The sequence below is a fragment of the Sturnira hondurensis genome, unplaced genomic scaffold (genome assembly GCF_014824575.4).
Source record: "Sturnira hondurensis isolate 20B ecotype Veracruz unplaced genomic scaffold, ASM1482457v3 Scaffold0006496, whole genome shotgun sequence".
NCBI classification, from domain to species: domain Eukaryota; kingdom Metazoa; phylum Chordata; class Mammalia; order Chiroptera; family Phyllostomidae; genus Sturnira; species Sturnira hondurensis.
This window is the reverse complement of record NW_028079127.1, coordinates 1,075,731-1,096,549: the sequence shown is the minus strand read 5'-3', so window position 1 is coordinate 1,096,549 and position 20,819 is coordinate 1,075,731. Positions and strand designations below refer to the sequence as shown.

Here is a 20,819-nt window from a genome sequence, read left to right as displayed (position 1 = left end):
TTATGTTTTTACTTTTTTTATTAACTATTTTTCAAGTCCCTGTTAACTCATTGGCCAAAAACAACATTTATTACAAATCTGTCAAGATTTCTATGTGCAAGGTTTCTGCAAACTCACATTGTTCTCTCCTCGTTTTCTCTTTTATATTCAGCAAATGTGCAAAGTGCATGCTTCCTGCCAGGCATTGTACATGGCAACTTCTCCGAGGCAGGCAGGCACAATTAGGAGGTGGAGGAATTTGCCTGGAAGCACCTGCAATGAGGCATGTCATCTAGCCCTGACAGTTCTCTGTGAGTCCTCACACGGCTCACACAGGCAGAGCTGCTCAGCTGCCTGGGACAGCATTGCCTCACCAGCCAGCAAGCAGTTCCGTTCAGCAGTTCCAGGAACAAATGCAGCCAAGTGGTCCCAACCCCCTGCCGCGAAACAGCCTCTGTAAGGGAGATGTGGCATTCAGTGGTGGGCTTGAAGCTTAACCTGTCATGTTTGAGTTAAGCTGGAAAACATCCATTGTTCTGTGGAATGAATCTGTCCTACTTACAGAGAAGGAAATTATGCTCCTAGCATAAAAACCAGATTTAGAAAAACAATCGTCTGGTTGTTAGAAATCTAAGACATTGACAAAAGAATTCAAAGGGCCCATGGTGTGAGAGATGAGGGCTGTGAATTCTTTCTCTAGAATAAGTTTTGTTTTCTGAGTGTAATAAACTATTAGATAAAGTCTATTGGAACTGGAGCAGTAACATTGAAAGGCACCAAGGTAATTTTTCTACCTTTCATTGTGAGTCAATCGGAATTCAGGTAAGCAGTAGGTTCTATTTAGCAGTTTGTTAGCCTGGCACTCCAAAGCATATCTGGCAATTTTCCTTGTAGACTGAGGACAAAGACTTCTGATGTGTGGACATTCCAAGCCCCCAACAAGCTATGAAAAAATTTGTTTAAGCAGTTACATATTTTCATTGCCTCTTTAAAAATTCATTTATTGCACTTGAAATAAAGCAGGTATATCACTGTGTTTATAATGGTAAACAGTCAGAAAATACCTAGGACTAGAGCACATTTCTGATGAAAAAAATCCTGTTCTCTGGAAGCTGGCCTATTGCTGTCAGTTTGTCTTTATTCATAATTACTGAACCACAGTGGTTTTTTTTTTAAAGATTTTATTTATTTATTTTTAGAGGGGAAGGGAAGGAGAGAAGGACAGAAACATTAATGTATGGTTGAGTCCCCTGCTGGGAACTGGCCCGCAACCCAGGCATGTGCCCTGATTGGGAATCGAACCGAGATAGTGTGGTTCGCAGGCCCGTGCTCAATCCACTGAGCTACACCAGCCAGGGCTGAACCATGGTGTTTTAATTGTCATTTTCTTATGAGTTATGTGCTGGGTGTGTGCTATAGTGTGCATCCACATTTTGAAGATTTTTATTTTTGACATATGTGAAAGATTTCTAGCACACTTTAGTATTTACAATTTCATTTAATATGACCTGGTATCCTAGGGACATAGTTGCTTTTAGGGAGAAGTGTTTCTTTTGTGTGTGCTTTGTTCTAATTTTTAAGGGTTCTTCATAACTTAAGATTCATTATTCCATTTGTATGAAAGAGAAAATAAAGAAGGATATTTTAAAATGTTCAAGTATTACACAGTTTTCTGAGTTTGAACCCAGTTTGCAGTGTTCAGAACTCATGGGGTGTCAGGAAAAATTGCACAGTGAGTGCCCTCCTCATCTTGTCTTCATACCCGTGTGCTATAGATAACAAGGTGTGATGATGTTGGAGCAGCCCACCCCAAGATAGGAGACCCATCAGAGGCTGTGTGACCAGATGGGCAAACCCCAATACTTGGTTATGAAAGCAGTGTCTCTGCTAATTGGTGCTGGGTTTTAAAATTGATAAATTAAAATTTCCATTTAAAAGTCACACATATGTAACCTTGATAAGTTCAGACCCACCCAAATGTAAAGACAGAATGTAGCAAGCAGGTGATACCAATGAAGTGGGCTAAATTTATGATAACATTCAAGACATAAAGCAAAGGAAAAAAGTCATAAGATGCAATTGTATTTCATAGATTGAGTTTGGCAGAACTTCTGACAGTGTGATAAAGAGAATGTCTATTGAAAACTATCATTGCATGTTTGTTTTGGTTTGGGTAGGTGTTTTGGAAATTTTGAGTTGCTTTTTTCTTATTTAAGATTTTTCCTTTCTGAAAGATACAGGTATAAGAACAAGAGAAATCCATGTAATTAAAATGTTTTTTGTTCATCTTAATAAAGCATGCCTTAATGATATTTTAAAAGTGTATGTGCAATATTTAATGGTAAATATACATTTATTTTTTTAATTTTTATTTAACTCTGGTTCAAGTATAGTTTTCTTTCTTGTATTCCCAGCCCTGCCTCCCAGTGCTCCCCACCTCCCTCCCATCTCTGCCCCCCACCTTAGTTATTGTCCATGTGTCCCTTATACTTGTTCATGTGATTCCTTCCCCTTTTCCCCTGTGATTCTCTCCCCTCTCCCCTCTGGACCCTGTCAGCACCTTCTGTATTACAGTGTCTTTGGTTACATTTTGCTTGCTTGTTTGTTTTGTTGTTTAGAATCCTGTTAAAGGTGATATCATATGGTATTTGTCTAATATACATTTTTTAAAAGGACAAATTTTACCTTCACTGGGTTAATAGTCTATTACTTTTTACTATGTATGGCTTTCAAAACCCCATTCAATTTGACCTCTCCATTTTCTGAATTTCTTTGTGACTGAAAACCCTTGGGTCATGAAGATTTTATTAAAAATTGCAATATTCCCTGGTAGTGTTTTATAGGTAAGTTTAGATTCTATAACTGGATGGTTAGTGAGTAGGAAACAGCCTTTGGATAAGAAACATCAGCTATGAAACAACTACAGAGCAAATGCAGTCTCTGAAACCTAAGACATTTTTTGTACAAAAAATATTCGTCTTAAATTTTGTGTGTTTATCAACTCTGAGGTGATGGAGTTGTCACTTTGGAAATCAGTTAAGTCTTTGATAAAGTTGCTTGTTTAGTCTGTTTCCAAATTGAAAAGGCAGTGAGGAAGAGCATCGTTGAGGAGACGATATCCAAAGCTGGGTAGGGCAGGTGAGAGGTTGAAGAGAAAACTCTAGTGGGGTAACCCCAAATAAGGAAGATTGACCCCTGGCAATGAAGTGGTGGAAAAGTGCTTGGAGACTCTGACCCTGGCTTAAGTATCAGCAAAGCATCTTCTATGCTAGCAAGCCACAGGGTCAAATCACAAACCAGTGTTCCCCTTTCTACAGAGGGAAGGTCAGCTGCATAGTTTCAAATGCAGACATCACTTTTTTCACTCCTTACATCCTCTAACTTGGCCCTCACTTTCCTCCCACTTGTTCACTTGTACCCAAAATAGCAAGCCACTCCTTTAATTCATTTCCCTCTTCTACATTGTCCCTAAGGAAAATCCCAACTTTAGTGAAACATTGTAAAAGAATCATTGGGCAAAAGAGAAGAGAATAATACTGACAGAGATGAAAATATACCAAATGCATAATTGTGGGCTATATTTCAATACTCTTTTTGTCAGTGTGATAAAGCAGAAGTGATCAACAGATCACCCAGCCTAGATGTGGAAAATGCCAAGGAGAAGACATTGAAAACAGATCATTTGCTGATGTTTCCATAGAAATTGACATCCTTTGGCCAGCAGGATATGGTGACTATGGCCCTCGGCCCACAATGCTAACTAACTTTACATCAGTCTCATCTCTTCTCTTACAATCATCTGTCAGCTTATTTTTTAGAACACGCTTTCTGAATAACAATTAAATTAGAGCTAATGATATTAGCAACTTTGACTGAAAATTGAAGAACTCTCATTTGTGACCAGCAGTGTCCCTACATGTCCAGATTACTAGTAATTTATCCCAGTTTTTCTCTATTAGGAAAATAACACCAAATCAAATTAAAACAACACAAAAACTCTTCCACTGAGGAAACGGTACTTCCTCTCAGTCCTCATCTATTGCTTTCCTCATAATTTACTCACTAATGGAAGGCATTATCATTGTTTCACTTTCTTCTTCTCCATTTCTACTCTGCCTTTATTGTCAGGGTCAGGATTATCCACATGGATGGCCCAGTCAACACATGGTCTCTTAGCACATGTCTTCCTCGTCTATATGATGATTAACAATGCTGAGTGTATAGTCTTGCTTCTTTGCTTAGTATTCGTATGGATGTGCTTTAGACAAATCACTTCATATTCCTGTTCCTCTGTTTCAACCAGATAAAATGGGAATGATACCAGAAAGGAGAAAAATGAACAGTCACACCTGGTTGATATTACACACATGCATTTTTTGCCGTCTTTATACCTAGAGGCTTTCTATCTATCACACCTGCAAAAATGTGTTTTATATAATTTACGGGGAGAAATGTATGAAGGATGAAAAAGTTTTCAAATGTTTGCCTCAATCCCTGTGTAGTTCCTCGTCTCTGTATATACTTTGGAGAATATATACAAGCTTCCTTTTTGGAAACTGGATTTTAGATGTAAAATTTAAACTAGCAGAAATCAATTAACTTCAGAAGAAAGATAGTGGCAATGTCGCAGCAAAGTACACATTTTGTCAGTGATATACAAGTCTGCCAATTTTAAGGGGCCTATTAAATGCTGATTTGAAAAACGAACAATCCCTCCAGGTATTCTTCTCTATGCCCTGCCAATTCTCCTCAGCATCAGTGTCAGTCCTTGGATGGGAAAAATGGAAAGATCATCAGGCATTTAAACCTTACATTTTAGAGGCAGGCTGGTTTGGGACAATGCCTGGTTTTAAATTCAGGATCAGCTATTTAGCAGCTGCTTAGCCTTCCTGTGCCTTTCTTTCTTTATCTGTAAAATGGAGAGGATAATTGTAGCTCCCTCCTAGAATTGTTATTAGAAAAAAAATGACATGATTCCTGTGGGTTATGGTGAGCACTCAATAAATGTTCATTTTTTATATTCTTTAAATTTGGAATCACCATTCCAGCCTTTCAAGTGAGGAAATGAAAGGTCAGAAAGATTAAGTATCTTATCCTAAAATTACACAGCCAGTATTTGAATAGATACAAACTCAACTGGGGTTGACCGTAAAGTTCTTGGTTAATCTGTGGCAGTTTCTGACATTCCTCAGGGAAATTCAATAGTCGCATAAATCATTATACAACTAGCTACCTCTCTTAAGATTAGTATTTGAAAATTTAGCCCAAATATTATGAAGTGAAGGCATGATTTATGGTAAGAATTAAAGACCTAGATTTTTAAGTTATTATCCAATCTCAAAATGTTCTTAAGCAAACCACATCATAGAGGGTAATCATTGATTTAAAAGCAAATTCCCTTAGCTTCATGTTAATCATGACAGTAATCACCAACTATAGAAGGGAAGACTCTCTAGGAATACTAGCATTGAAGAATGAACATAACATTTCTAGATGTCAGGCTGTTCTGTTAAAACATAGACACAGAACAAACAAAAACACAGAGAATGAAGTTTCAGCAAGGCAAATGAACTTCCCAGCCTTGAATAGACAGGGAGTACAGACACCAGAATTCCAAACCAGGTCTAAATGAAAATATGTGTTGGGTAGACTAGAAACACTTCTTGCTAAGGATCTGCAGCCCAGAGTTACTGGCTCAAAAATTATTAGTGGTGTTAGAACAAATCCCCTTCCCTGACACTCACTGCTGAAGCTGAGATCTAGGTTTGGCTATAGAGAATATTGTGACATCGATTAAAGTGTAAGCTTTCTTTAACTGAATTTAGAATGTAATTAAGTGATCTTATTTAAAAGGAACACTAATTAAGACAGCAAAGTGTTTAAGTTAACCAACTGGAATTAAAATTACCTATAGATTGGTTATAGGTACAGCATTTCTGAAATTCTTTCAACTCTGAATGGAAGAATATGGAATTTGATCATTTGGAATTATACAGTAACAGCAGCTTGAGAGACAACAGCCCATTCATATAAAGTCATTTGCTCTTGTATATGGCACACTTACTTTTGGAGAATCAATAGTTAAGGAGCTCTCATGTCAGTATGAATAAATGCTCTGTCTTCTAGAGAGATTTCTGCCCCAAACTGGTCAAGCGCTTCACATCAGCCTTACTTTACCACCTCAACAAAATTAAAACACATAACAGGGCATAAAGGTACAGCTTAGAATGTGTAGCAATATTATCCAGAACAGCTGTGTGGACTGACAAAGCCATTCTATCTAATTTAGCTTTGATTTTTACTATATCTAAGATTTTTAAAAATCTCTTTTTAGGCTAAGAAGGTAAATAGAAAAATAATGCTTTGGCTCTCTTGCACAAAGATTTCATAATTTCAATATCACATAAAGTAGTGTAATGGAATATTGAGGTCTCCAAAATGGGGAAAACCCCCATTAACATGGCTAGAGGAAAGGAAAGTGGAACAGGACCATTGAGAGTTACTTTGCATAACTAAAGAACTGGACCAGTGTTTTAGTAATGCTAATAGCTGTGTCTGATGCCCTCAGAGCCAGGGAGATGCAAGACTCTAACCCATGATGCAGCCAGAGGCGGTCCTAGAGTACAGGGAGACAGTTCCCTTATATCAGTGGGCCAAGCCTGCCTGACTAACAATGGCAGCTGAGAAAGTCGGAAGAGACCAGAGTACTCGCTGATGTAGCCCTTCGCGGGAGGAGTCAGAAATGGGGTTACAGAAGGAAGATCTACCCTGAAGATTTAAACCCAAGCATGGGGCAGCCATGTGGTTTCAAAGGACACAGAAGGACCCTCACTAGCCCACCATGAGGAGAGGCCATGAAGTTTTGGATTAAGAGCAGGAGCCTAGCTGAGCACAGACCACTGGAAGAAGCTAGAACATTAAAACAGGAATCTGCATAGCTATACTACAGACTTCTTTTTTATGTTTTTTTAAAATATATTTTATTGATTATGCCATTACAGTTCTATCGCCCCTCTTTCATTCCCCTCCACCCTGCACACCCCCTCCCCCACCATTTCCCCCCTTTAGTTTATGACCATGTGTCTCAAGTTCTTTAGATTCTATATTTCCCCTACTATTCTTGCCNACACCCCCTCCCCCACCATTCCCCCCTTTAGTTTATGACCATGTGTCTCAAGTTCTTTAGATTCTATATTTCCCCTACTATTCTTGCCCTCCCCCCTATTTATTTTCTACCTACCGTCTATGCTACTTATTCTCTGTACCTTCTCCCTCCTCCTCCTCCCACTCCCCTGTTGCTACCCTTCCATATGATCTTCATTTGTATGGTTCTGCTCCTGATCTAGCTGTCCTCTTAGTTTGCTTTTGTTTTAGGTATGGTTGCTAGTAACTGTGAGTTTGCTGTCCTTTACAGGCAAGAAGGAGCTGGAAAGAAGTATTCCAAGTCATGAAATCCAAAGACCTACAACCAAGATTGCTCTATCCAGCAAAGCTTTCATTTAGGATAGAAGGACAGATAAAGTGCTTCTCAGATAAGGTCAAATTCAAGGAGTTCATCGTCACCAAACCCTTATTATATGAAATGTTAAAGGGACTTATCCAAGAAAAAAGAAGATAAAAACTATGAACAGTGAAAGGACAGTATACTACAGACTTCTATTCCTTCTCTTGAGAGATGGTACCTCTGAGTGGCTTAATTTGGCAAGAGGATACAGGGCTATGTGTTTGTGGGTGTTTCCTTTGTTTTTAAAGTGTGATTTAATGAAAAATTTCACCATTATTTAATCCTGCATAGCTTTTGAATAAATAGTTTCTTTCCTTTTCATAAGACTCTGGCATTGGAGTCGCCTTATTTTTGGTGGTGGGCAATAGAACTCAGAGTGGTTCTTTTTCGGTAGTAATATAAAAAATTGTCTTTATAAAGAACAAAGGGATTAAGGAGTAATATTGACAGATGGAGGATAGATGGAGTTTTGCTTTCTCTATTCAAACAGATTGAGAAAATGCTGCATTACTAACTTCCTAGCATATACAAAATATATTAGGAAAAATGTGAGACTCTCCTTTTCAAGGAAGGTAGCTGGTTAAGTATAGGTAAAAAAGACATGTCTTTGGATGCAGGATGACCCCCAATTCTCCAACCTAGAAGCATGACAGACGTCTGACTCACCTCTTCACGGTATCAGCTAGTCATCTCTAAGTGAGATTACTGAGACGCTTATTGTCACATTCACTCCTTAAGATGCTTCTATATTATTTTCACCTGAGATGTTACCAAGGTTGAGAAACTAGCCAATCAAAGACTTTCTCTGATGCCTAGGCTACAACCATTAGCAGAATCCTTCACTTATTTCTACTTGCTTGAAATTAGAAAGGCAATTAACTCACATGTTCAGACTAGCCAGTGAAATTTATTCTTTCATCTTTAGATCTGGCAATTATACCTATACAGGAGTAAAAGGCAATGGCTATCATGAAGCTCGAAGTTCAGCAAGAAATATAAAACAGAGCTACAGTAAAATATTCTAAACTCACTGCATTAGTGCCTGGGTGGCCACAAAAAGATATCATAGACTGGCTGGCTTAAACAACAAAACATTATTTTCTCACAGGTCTGGATACTAGAAACTGAAGATCGGGATGCCACCAAGGTCTGTGTCTGGTGAAGAATCTCTTATCAGGTTGCAGATGGCTGCCTTCTCATTTAACCTCACCTGGTAGTTAGAAGGGGACTAATCCTATCATAATAGGACCCCACCCGCATGACCTCCTTTAACCTTAATTACTTCCCAGAGACCCTGTCTCCTGATCACATTGGGGGTTAAATCTTGTGGATATGGGGGTCCAGAACAAGTTACCCCAAGATGTGCCCATGGTATACAGCTTGCTTTGAGCTACAGGCAACTTTAGCTTCCTGTTTAGGAGAAACCTCTGCTCCCCAGGCTTAATGGACTAAAAGAATTTGAATTAGAGGCCTCGCCTAAAAGAGATTACCAGCAATTACCTTTTCTCCATGCTTTAGGCAAGGTAAACTTTTATTTATACAACACTTACTCTTCTTATCATCCTGCAAGCCCCAAGGCTCATTACCTCATCCCTAGCTCAGAATGTCTTATATACCTCAATCCCTTTTTCTATTTCTGAACCTCTCCTGCATGTGGGGTCTCTGACTCTCTCATGTGTGCAGGGTTCCCATACATATGTATGTATTGAATTTGGTTATTTTCTCTTGATAGTCTGTCTCAGGTCTATTTGATTATTAGCAAAAAGAACCTTGAGGGCAGAGAAAGTTTTGTTCCCCTACCACCCCACCCCACGGAGACAAAAAAAGGGGGGACTTAATGGAAAGTAACCTCACAGAGCGATCTGATTAATTCTTAACTAGGTAGGTGCCGGTGGGTGTCATGCCCCAGGTGTGTAACTTTTTAGTAAAATGTTCATCTTTGCCTTGAGCAAGCCCTTCTTGCTGTTTCCATGCATCTAGATTAACACATCTCTGAAAAGTTTCTTTACCATCCTGGCTGGTATAACACAGTGGATTGAGTACCTGCTTGTGGATCAAAGGATCACCAGTTCCATTCCCAGTCAGGTCATATGCCTGAGTTTCAGGACAGGTCCTTGAGAGGCAACCACACATTGATGTTTTTCTCCCTCCCTTTCCCTCTCTAAAAATAAATTTAGAGACAAAAACAAAAACACATAGTGAGGGACATACCTTAGACGTCTTTATTATTTTTCCTTGCATTTGTTTTTATGATTACTAAAATGCAAAGAATTATTATTTTCTTCTGAATTATTATTTCTTCTGATCAAATATTTATCTCATATAAAGATGTGCTTTACTTGTTCCGGCTGGTATGGCTCAGTGGATTGATTGTTGGCCTACAAACCAAAGGGTCGCTGGTTCCATTCCCAGGCAGGGTACATGTCTGTGTTTCGGGCCAGTTGAGGGCATGTGAGAGGCAACCACACATGCTTCTCTCCCTCCCTTCCCCTTCTCTAAAAATAAATAAATAAAATATTTAAACAAAAAGTCTCTTTACCATATGATCTCACCTATTAGTGGGACCTAATCAACAAAATAAAAAAGCAAGCAAAATATAACTAGAGACATTAAAATAAAGAACTGACAGTAGCCAGAGGGGAGGATGGGGATAACTGGGGAAGGAAGGGGAAGGGTCGTCAAGGGACATGTATAAAGGACATTTGGACAAAGCCAAACGGGGGTAGGATTGAGGGTGGGAGGTGGGGGTGGATGAGGCAGGGAAAAGTGGAGGCAGGAAAATGGGGAGAACTGTACTTGAAAAACAATAAAAAATAAAAATAAAGAAAAGCCTCTTTCAGACTCCTTTTTCTAGAAGAGACTATCCTCAAGAGAGCACATAATCTTGTTAACTACTCTGTAATCCAATCCCAGCTTTGCTTTCTCTCACCTTCATGTAATATTCATTACTTTCCCACCTTAATCTCAAATGTGTAAAAGAAACTGCAATTGTTATTCTTCTGAGCATTTGAGATGTTGCTCCCTGGCATATGCCAACAGTTATGGCTCAGATAAACTATTATAAAAATTCTTTACAGGTTTGGAAGGTCCTTACTTCAACAGACTTGAACATATGGGTTTCGTGAAGACATAATTCAGTCCACTGCAGCTACTAAGCTGGGAAACTGATTTCTAAAAAACAGCAAAGATCAGATTCTTTAATGTGGAGGATTTCCACATAAAATGCAGGATGCCCAGTTAAATATGAATTTTGAATAAATAATGAATGCATTTTTAGCATGAGTATGTACCAAATATTATCTGAGACACATTTATAAAAGTTGTTGTTTACCTGATATTTAAATTTAACTAACTGGGTGTCCTGTATGTTATTTTTTTATCTGACAATCATACCTACACGGCAGTAAAAAAATAATCTGAACAGTTAGAGATGAATAATCAATAAGAACACCTTGACTGAAGTTTATAATATTTTTGCTATGACCATATCCTCCTTTGATAAATTTAGGGACCTCTTGTTTTACAGATAAGGAGCCTGGGTACATTATAGTTACAGGTGACCCTTGACCAACGTAGGGGTTAGGGATACCAACCCCAAGACTTAACTATAGTTGTCCCAGATAGGGACTTGTTCTAGAACCACCCACAGATACCAAAATCCATGGGTGCTCAAGTCCCTCACATAAAATGTAGAACAATCCACACAGCCAGCACTTCACATCAAAAAATACTGTTTTCGATCCTGGTTGGCTGAATCAAAGGTTGGTTGAAACAAAGTTCAGAGATATGGAGAACAGACTGCATATTAAAAATAATAATAATAAAACCTGCATTCAATAAACACAGGCAGTTTAAACCTATGTCGTTCATGGAGCAAGTGTACTTCTATCAATGGGAGAAGGGATGGAAGGAGCTCACAGAGTTTAGAAGAGGAGAATGTGAATTTAAACAGCCAGCTCTTCCATGGCCATAGCACTGAAAGGCTACTTTAAGAATGTGGTGAAGATCAATGAAAAATGCCATTTGTAAATGTTAGGTGCTGATTTGTGACTCCATTGTTTGGATCACTAGCTACTACTTCGCATGAATTCTGAATACATTGATAGAGCACGCAGGCAAGCAGCCCAAGGAAGAACAAAGGAAGAAAGTGGGTCTATTCTTTCTGCTTCATTCTGCATCTCACTTTACTGAGAATAATTTTAATTCTGAGGCACTAGGATGCTATTGAATCTGAAAAGCAATTAAACGCAGATGTGCAACATGGGGCAGTGATAAAATAAAAGATAAGACACAGGAAGGGACTCTCCTGGAAAACTAAGGTGCCCTTTCTATTCTCCCAAGAGAAAATGAGCGAGTGGGATACAAACAAGAGATCAGAGGTCAGACTGGTTCCCTGACCAGGTAGTGTGGGAGATTCCCTGAAGCAAAGCAGCACTCAGCTTAATAAGAAAGAGTGAAAAGAAAATAAATCTGAGAGATCAATCTTATTTAAAAGGCATCTTTCTGATTGGCATTATAAAGGAGAGAGGGAGCTCATTAGCTAAGGAACTGATAAAATCACTCACAGCAGGCTTCAAAAACAAGTGGTGATAATTATTGTCTCTCTAAGAAAGGGGGTGAAATATCCACACAGTGTCATTCACAAATCCCTGTCTGCAGACTTTACAGAGCAGGCTGCAAAAAGTCTGCAGCTTTCTGATTTAATTACATGAAGAAAGTGAAAAAGAGACTTTTACAGTTTATACCTCTGGATCATAGAAGGTTCTATGATCCTTCTATGAAACATGATTTTTTAAAAACTATTTTAGAAATCCCCAGAGTTTGCCAAACCCTCATTCGACAGCATAATTTTCCCCATTTCTCCCAGGATATTGTACAATCGACTAACAGGGTGCAGCTTTTCTGCCAGCTAAAGGAAGTGGGCAGCTTTGATCAGCACTCACAATAATATTCTCCCTTGTGTGATAAATGATTTACTGCTGAGGATAAATGGATATAATCTTTCATTATGTATGACATTCATCAGCAACAAGGAAGCTTTGGACTGAATGGAAAGTGATTTCATATTAAAAGCCTCATGCAATTCAGACTGAGATGAAAGTGAGGTCTTGCCTTGAAGAAAAGGTGACATGGGCTTATATGTTTAAATGGATGTGCAGTCAAATGTAATTATTAATCTAAAGTTGAAAATCTGTTAAGAGAAAACTGGGAAATTATGTGACTAGATCAGCTTCAATTCTGCACAAAAGCCCCACTTCTAACCATACTATTCTACTTCCTTAAAAGTGTTATTAAGACCACCTTTGAGAACTGAGAATAGTGATAGAACCAGGTAGGGAGGAAAAAGAAGTGGTGGGGTGTGGTATAAATGACTTAAATTCCCATTATCATAGAAAGTCAATGTAGCATATCTAAAGTAGATAAATCAAGAAATAGAGGTTTAATGTGTTATTTATAGATATGAAGTTAACAACCAAGAAAATGTCAAAAGAAAATGATTTAATAAACTTGTCTCCATGTTTGGGAGGGAGTGCAAGTTGGAAGAGTTGCTGGTGGGGGAGTTGGTGCAGGGAGATAAAACCATGGCTAGTGGTTTTTCATTTTAAGCACATTTGTATTTTTAATTTATTTTTTAAAAACTATACTTAGGTAATGAGCAATTTAAGCACAGCAAATCATTTAATTTTAAAATGATTCAAGTTCTTTGCTTCATTGACTATTTATGATCCAGTCGTAATATTGTTACCAGAAGTACTTAGCTAGGTAAGAGAACAATGGGAACTTGATATTGAGTTTAATAAACTGGGAAGCATAAACCTACCTGCTAGCCAGGCAGCTTTAGCTTCACCCTCCATGGGGTTACAGCATTTCTCTGTCCAGAGGAATGAACAATCCTCCCTCCTCCTCCCAGACCAGATTGGGGGTGTGACCAGGGAAAGGCAAGCACGTGTGCAATAGAAGTGAAAATGGCAGAGGGCAGTGCTGAACCATAGAGTCCTGTCAGTCTAGTCTGAAGAACAAAAATGATTGGTTGAGAGGTAGGTCCATCTGAAGTTTGTGAAAGTTTGGGAAGTTAATTGGTCATTTTGAGAAATCACCTGGTCTGTCCTATATGCACGCACCTGTTCTCTCCATGGCCTCCAGGTGGGCGCCTGAATGCCAAAACATAGCATTGGACTACAGGTAGAAACACAAGGTAAGCTAGCCAGATGCTGGACTGGACTGCATTTTGATACAGAGCATAAACTCTGGGTATTGGCCTTCATCCTGGCCCTAATGAAGAATGGTTATACTTTATCCATGATGAGACAGACAGAGATGGAACACTGGGAGCCAGGAGGGGAACCCCCTTAATTTTACATTGTCAATAAATCAAATCACAGAGCCACATCATCTCTTGCACGTTGTTGGGAACCACCCTGCCTGGTTTTGGGAGCTGTAAACCCCCATGGCTAAAGCTGAGTGAGCGACCTTTGGACCATGTCACTAAGGAGACAAAGCTTATCTCCCTGGCAGGAGCCCCACTTCTGCTCCTTTTTTCAAAACTGGCCCCCAATGCTGGATTAGTTAGCCAATGATGGGAAAGATTCCGAAGTGGGGAATCACCTAAGACAGGCATGGTCACATGGAGGCCCCAGTGAAGGACTTGGGGAGCTATGGAGAAAGGGGGTGATGGACCCTCGCCCCCCAGCTTTGATGAAGCCTGAGTCCTCAGTCTGTCTGCGAGAAGTCTCCGAGAATTCCTTGGCTGTCTGCCTCCTCTGCTTGACTTAAGCCCAAAACAATGACTGAGGGTGGTGCTGCCTTATGTTGGAAAGGGAGGGTTCCCCAGGTGATCAGGCCAAATAAAGGATTTGTAAAATCCTGTGAAGCCTGCTTTGATAAGAATGCTCTTAGTTAAAATGATAAAGGTCCAAGAAGGAAATGAGTTTTTCCCCAAAGTCTTGTAGCCCTTTAGCTAACAGACCCTGACTCAGAAGAAGCCCTAATAGTTCTTTGTTTGCTATCTACTGTTTGATCCTTACTGCCTGACAATGATTAATGAGCCATACCTAGATTCCTGTGAAAATTAAACCCAATAAAAGTCTATCTAGGCAAGGGTCAGCATGGTCTCTTGTTGAGAGGGTGGCCAGGCCATTCTGAGGTGCTCCCCTCTTGAGGGAGTAGCTGTGCCATCCCTTTTTCTCCACAGGACTTGGTAGTCCATGTGAATTTGTCTCCTGTCTCATCCATGACGTCACAGGCACTGCAAGCCTCTACACACATCAGCAGGTCTCAGGAAATTCTTTTACTTTAGATACCATGAGAACCCCACTTCCACTGGTAACATGGGGTTTCACTGGTAATAACATCACATCTTAATTTGATTTTCAATAATAACAATTCCTTAATACAATAATTATTTTAGGAACAAAAAAGATTTAACATAAAAGACAAGGTGAAAATAATGGGTAGGCAAGCCACCAACTGGAAGAAGAGAATTGTATACGATACATCTGATAATGGACTATTATTCAAAATATACAAAGAACCCTTAACATTCAACAATAAGAAAACAAACCACACAATTAAAAAGTGGGCCCAAGACCTGAACCAACACCACACCAAAAAAGATATAAGGATGGGAAATTAGTACATGAAAAGGTACTCCAAACTGTTTATCATCGGGGGAGTGCACCTTAAAACAATGAGATAGCACTACACATCAGCTAGATAGAATGACCAAAATCCAGAGCTAGGAGGACATGGAATGTTGGCAAGGCTGTGGACCAATAGGAATTCTCATTCACTGGGGGTAGAAATGTAAAATGGTACTGCCACTTTGGAAGATAGTTTGGCAGTTTTTTAAGTAAAACTAAACGTACATTTGCTATATAGTCCAGCAACTGTGCACTTTGCTATTTGCCCAAAGGGGCTGAAAACTCTGTTCACACAGCAGCCTACTTCACAAGCAGCCTTGTTCACACAAGGATGTCTACTGCAGTTTTATTCAAAATTGCCACAACTTAGAAGGTACCCATATGGCCTTAAAGAGGTAAATAGATAAATAAACTGTGGTATATTCAGCTAACAGAATATTATTCAATGCTAAAAAGAAATAAGCTATCAAGGCATAAGAAAGAAGTGGAAGAAATTTAAACTCATATTACTAAGTAAAGAATTCAATCTGACAAGACTTGATTCTAGTATATGAGACAAGTATATGATTATAACTGCATGACAGTATGGAAAAAGTGAAAACTATGGAGACACTAAAATGACTTTTGGCAAGGGTTGGGCATCCAAGATGAATAGAAAGAGCACGGATTTTGGGACCAGTAAAAAATATTCTGTGATACCATAATGATGCACATGTGTTTTCGTACATTTATCCAAACCAACAGAATGTATAACACCAAGCGTGAACCCTAATATCAACAATGGACTTTGGAGGATTATGATGTGCCAATGTAGGCTCATCAATTATAACAAATGTACCAATGTGCCATCTGGTGGGAATGTTGTTAATGGGAAGGCTGTGCCTGGGTGGGGCAGGGAGCATACAGGCTATTTCTGTATCTTCCCCTCCATTTTTCTGCTATTCTAAAATTGTTCTAAAAGTAAAGTCTTAGTGAAAAATAGACACCTAACAACCCAATGAAACCAGATGTAAGTTTAAATTTTAGAGGCACATATAAATATTTTCTTATGCTGTGGAATGATGGTGTTAGAAGAAAGCATAAAGAACATTTATTGCAATCACCTCATTTTGTGGAAGACAGTGTTATAAAACAAAGCTGGGACACTTACTATCAAAGAGTCTAAGGGGTAAAACAAGGATTAAAATTCTTGAATTCTGTTTCTAAATCCAGTGCTTTTTTTTTTTTTTACTATTTTACATTTTTCCTAAATCCACCTGCCACGCCTCATGCCAAAGGTTTGTAAATCTTTCCAGTGAAAGCACATGTATTATTGGAGATTAATCAGCACAATTTGACTGGATAGAGTTCTGATAGCCAAACAAGCTCAAAAAGAGGTGGCAATATCAATATCACTAGATTGGACAAGATTAGATACTGAAACACATTCCAAATAAGATGATCATATGGAAACTGGAAATATCACACCAGAGCATGGATAAGGATGGGTGAGCTAGAAAAGACACAGAAGGAAATATTCTTCCTAGCAGTGATATGTATATGATTCTTGACCTTTAATTAAAATAAAGGAAAATGCAATCTGGTACAAATTGACAAAAATTTAGTGGATATCAATAGGCAGTAAATTTAAAATAGAACTCAAAGGAATGTTATTTAACTGGAATGTTTGACAAGTAGAAATGGAAATGCAGAAGTGAACAGTGACTTGAAATCAATAAAACATGATGATCATTTTGTAAAAGGAAAAAAAGAGAGAGAGAGATTGATTCAGTTAATCAAATAAGGGGTGATATATTTGATGTTCCTATGTGTCTTCTACCTGGGATAAGATCATGAGAAAGTACTATCAGCAAGTACTTCTACATCCTGTAGTGTAATAGATGAAAAGGAATATAATTCCTTGAGACCCCCTTCTGTGTCTCTGGCACGTGGACAGCATGTGTGAGAACTTGAATTTGATTTCAAGGTAAACTGACACTGGAGATTATGTTTGTTTCTCTGTCCTGGGTTGTTCTTGACCACTCCAATCGTGTAATACATATCTTTAAGTGTTCCATTTCATTGTTAACTCTCTTTTGAGGAGGAGGGAGCCCATCGGTTTATACTTATTGCACAGATAAAGACTAAAGTGAAAATAAGAGTTTATTTGCTCACAGTTATATAAAAGCATAATTTAATTAACCTAAAAAACTAAAAATACAATGACATTTACTATGGCTTTAGAGTTAATAGTATGTTATCATATTCTAACATCGCAATTCATATGGCAATTCCAAATTAAAATACAGTACTAAGAAAGAAAAAGATGGCATATCTGGAGAGAGAAACTTTGTTAAATATTCAAAATGAGGAAATTTATTAGACAATTGACTTTAAAGATAAAGAGAAAGCAAAAAGCTAAACAGAGGGTAATAAGGTAACATAGGAATTAATAACAGCATGAAATCCCATTCACCTCTAGGCTGATAGGACAAAAGAAGAAATCTGAGTAAAGGAAACTGGGGTAAATCCAGAGGGTCTATCTGACAGAAGCTGGAACCCCAAATTAAACTAGTTGCTGCTAGAAATAAACCAAAATACAAAGAAAACAAAGCAGACACCACAGAGAGAAACAGGGAATAGAGTCCTGGTTTCCTATTTAGTGTATCCTATTGGCCATTTCCACTGACAAAGTATTGATCAAGAGAACCTGGGAAATGCAGTTTCTTGAGACAGAGAATAGAACCAAAGAAAGGCAGGATACGAATCTAAGAGAAAAAAGGTAAGGGATCAGCAGGGTTGCTCATGCATGCTATACATTCTATACAGCACACAGTAAGTTTTTATCTCTATATATCTGTATCTAAATATCAAACATCCCTGCATGTTTTTATGACACCAGCAGTGCAAGTCCTGTTTCCCCAGTATTTCTAGATAATAGAGGCCTAAACACACTTATAAAAAGCTATAGTAGTAAGTCTTTGCAGAAGTCTTCATTGAGCATCTTCACTAATCCTTCCAATTCTTACCCACCTCTACCACAAACACTCACAGGCACATAACTGCACATGCTCATGCACAGGCACATACAGTCACTCACACCCTGCTCACAGCACCTGGGAGGAAGCAATTTACCCCTCTGGGCACTCATTTTCTCCTTGGCCAGGGGCTAATTGCCCTGGCCTGCTACACAAGGGAGCTGTGACTACTAATAATTTAAAGCTCATAAACACTTTTGAAGATGAAAAGCTCTAGTTTTCTCATTCTGTTCCTTCACTTCAGATAAAATAGCTACATCATACAAAAATTTCTGGGGTATTTATTACCAGATCTCTACCTACAAAAAGTTGCACCACAATTACAAATTTAATGACCTATTCTAAAACTTCCCAAGGCTACAGCATAATTAACCTATTTTATAATTAGTACTGTAAAAAAATCATTTGTCAGAAGTAAATAAGAAGTGACTGAGACTCCTTGAAGTAATTTACATTATTTGATGCATGAAAGGAAGAAGTCATATTTATCAAGTAAATATGACTACAATTTTCCTGATTCTGTGCTATAAACTTTACATAATTATCTATATATTCTACCCAGAATTGCTAAGTTAGCATTGTTTTATTTGTGGTTTAAAAAAAAAAGAAATAGAAGTTTGGAGTAATTAAGCAATTTGATCAAGTCACAAAGCTAGTAAGGTATGAAAGTATGATTTTTGTTGGCTTTTTGCCCATAACACTTCATCCAAAATGAGCCACATGACATTGAAGAACCAATGATTCTTCTAGCAACTAATTATCAAGATTGATCAGCGACACTTTCAAGGAAAGATCCTGATAAAAAGGGGGAAATGTAAACAGTAATATAAATGTATTGACTTTACCATGAAGCTACCATGCCAGAGGCACTGCCTCACCTGTCTTATACACCAAATCTTCAGAATGTTAAAATAGGGCAAAAATAACCTTTGACTGGGCATAAGCAACGTTATGTCCCAAGGAGCTGTTGAGAAATATAACTAGTAATCAGTTATGACTTCTGGACTGATGACTACTGGACTGTTCAGAATTAACAAAGCTATGTCATGTTATCTGTACCCATTGAAGTACCTTCCTTCCATTGTCGTAACTGTCCCCCTTCACTTCCTCACAAATACCCATTATCTTTGTCTTTTAACTAAAACATTATTTGGGGTTCTGTCTGAATTGATAATTCTCAAATAGCTAATCTTTTTCAAATTTAATTTATGGCATTTTTCTCATTACTATTTAGTCCCCTTATAATCCCCTTCCCCCAACAATCACCACCCTGATGTCCATGTCCATGAGCCCTTTTTCCTTTTTGATCAATCCCTCCATCCCTAACCTCCCCTAACCCGCTAGCTGTCATCTGCTCTCAATCTATAAGTTGATCTCAAATAACACTGGTTTTCTTCTTACTTTGAAAGGCCTTTTAAAAAATGTTTAAATAAAAACTCTTTATACAGTCTAATACAAATCAAACTTAATGTCAATATATATGTACATTTTTAAGTTTATATATATATATATATATATATATATATATATATATTGAATATATATATTCAATTTAAACACACATGTGGCCCTGGCTGGTGTTGCTCAGTGGATTGAGCATGGGCCAAAGGATCAGGGTTCGATTCCTAGTCAGGGCATGTGCCTGGGTTGCAGGCCAGTTCCCAGCAGGGAACACATGAGAGGCAACCATACATTGATGTTTCTCTTCCTCTTTCCTTCCTGTCCCCCTCTAAAGATAAATAAATAAAATATTTTTTAAAATCCTCACATTAAAAATAAATAAATAAATACACATGTGCATTTTTAAGGCCATAGATAGTGTCTATCTATTTATATACTTAATTTTGATTATTGCAACTCTAATGTTTGCTTTCTTAGTAAATATTTTTTAGAGAATTTTGAGTTAATTTTAACCCACATTAACCAATAAAAACAGTAAGAGACTATTACTAATTTCAAATTATGTGATACCATAGCAATATATTTATTTTATTCATTAAATATAAAACATTTTCCTCAATAAAAATGGTTTTTAAACATATTTTTATTAATGTTCTGTAATTTTGAGAATCCATACTTTAGTGATCAAAGCACTTGACTCCGCTATTTCAGAATAAGTTATTTTGCAGTTGGGTCCACTAGTTTTTCTCTATGAATTCTTTAAGTGATATATAAATATCTTTCCAATCAGTGATAATCAGTTTCCACCCTAATTTTCATCCCACAATATTATTAGACTTGGAAGAGCTATGAACTGTTAGAAGCTCTAGGTACATAATTTTATCTCAATATTTTTTTCAATAATCATTAAGTGCCTGTACTGAAATAAATGAGAGTTCCATTTTCATTTGGACAAAGAAAAGTTAATTTTATCAGGTGTCACTGAAGCTGACTTCAATTTTAGTTATTATCAGCAGAATACTTTGTGTCCTGTATGTCTATACCTCTCTTAATAGGGCTCCTGTAGGATGACCAATCATCTAAAAATGTGTGTGTTCTGAGACTCATTGCCAGTGCTTTTGCAAAGAAGGCTATAAATGATAGTTCTCTCTTTCTTTCACTTTCTCTGGTTACTGTGTGACTCAAGAGATTGGAATATTTCTATATAATGTGTGTGTGTATTTAATACTAACTTTATTTACAAACATTTTAACACTGAAATATTTAAAATGCTCTCTA

General features: G+C 37.8%; 1 protein-coding gene across 2 annotated transcripts in view; it reads right to left on the bottom strand.

Moving 5' to 3' along the window:
* NRG3 (neuregulin 3) overlaps window positions 1–20,819 on the bottom strand; it is a 1,179,966-nt gene that overhangs the window by 275,745 nt on the left and 883,402 nt on the right. The window lies entirely within an intron of this gene.